The sequence below is a fragment of the Cynoglossus semilaevis genome, chromosome 11, assembly GCF_000523025.1.
Source record: "Cynoglossus semilaevis isolate Cse_v1.0 chromosome 11, Cse_v1.0, whole genome shotgun sequence".
Taxonomy (NCBI): domain Eukaryota; kingdom Metazoa; phylum Chordata; class Actinopteri; order Pleuronectiformes; family Cynoglossidae; genus Cynoglossus; species Cynoglossus semilaevis.
In genome coordinates, this window is record NC_024317.1 from 10,970,033 (window position 1) to 10,971,273 (window position 1,241).

A 1,241-nucleotide genomic window follows, 5' to 3' on the forward strand; every position below is an offset into this window, starting at 1 on the left:
ACTTCTCCAGCATCATGGTTTTAAGCCTGTGTCCTTTGCTGATCCAGTGGAGAATAAAAACCTTTCAGGTAAACCTTCACTCACTTTTAATTCATTTAATTAATTAAAAATCATTTAGTCACATTTGAATAAAATGTTCCTTTCTAAGTTTAAATCACCATTGGACAGTCTTTATGGAATGGATCTAGTCTATATATGATTAGACAAAATCAGCATTTATGGTGTAAAGAAACCAAGAAGTTGCTGATGACCAATGTAATGCAAATGTATCCTTAGAGTGACAAGTTTAACAGACTCTGGAGCATACAATTTATTCATGGTATCATTATTTTTCAGCCATTATCGCTCCATATTTAGACTGACTATCTAATAGCTCCAAAAGAATCTGCTGCTTTTTATAAATGGATGATAGTTCTTTAAACATCCTCTTAACTCCAGCCTGTTTTTCAACATGCATTTTTTTCAGTCTAGTGTTTGTAATTTTTCCTTTCTGTCCACAGATTTGGTTCTGCTGGACAAAAAGTCAGCGAGTGAGATCAGGGCCACTCTGAGCACCATGCTCAAAGACTCAGAGAGGAGGCAGGCTCTCATCCAGCAGCTTGTGAAGTCCAACAACCAACTCAAGTAAGTGAGTTTGTTAGTGTATGAACTCCTCTAAAGAGATGAGGCAGACGTTACATGTCCTCATCTGCTGAATCATTTATTAGCATTTGGGGTGTTGACCACCTGTCTCGTAATTTTATCTCAGCAGCATCAGTTAGGCTTCACACATGTGCTTTATCCCACTCTAAATTGGAGGAGCAAGTGCTTAGGTCCGAGCACACAGCCTTGAAATATAGATTACATCAAACAATGATAGACAAAAATTTGATTTTTATTTTATTAATTTGAGTCCAGAATAACCTTTAGTTGGTAAAGGCTGTATAACAGTGTCATCAAACTGAAACCTCAATCTAAAGAGGTTGTAAACCTGCCTGCAACAACAGGTCCAGAAATAATTTATGTGACTTTAGATCCAGGTCCAGAAATAATTTATGTGACTTTAAAGAATTATTTCTCAGTTGTTTTGTTTTTTGTTTTGTTTTGTTTTTTAGAGAGGACGTTCAGAAACACATGAGTCGAGCTGCTCACCACTCTCAGCGGGTCACAGACCTAGAGGCGCTGATGGACCAGGTGAAGGCCAAAGTCCAGGATATGGAGGACCGCTTTCTTAGTGTAACTGTCCAACATCACAGCCGCAC

General features: G+C 38.1%; 1 protein-coding gene and 1 non-coding gene across 2 annotated transcripts in view; both read left to right on the top strand.

Moving 5' to 3' along the window:
- On the top strand, positions 1–1,235 carry LOC103386306 (uncharacterized). Its single transcript, XR_001760713.1, has 3 exons — positions 1–68; positions 501–624; positions 1,095–1,235. It is a non-coding gene; the product is annotated as an uncharacterized LOC103386306 (transcript).
- LOC103386273 (contactin-4-like) overlaps positions 1–1,241 on the top strand; it is a 695,358-nt gene that overhangs the window by 502,140 nt on the left and 191,977 nt on the right. The gene's annotated exons all lie outside the window — the stretch shown is intronic.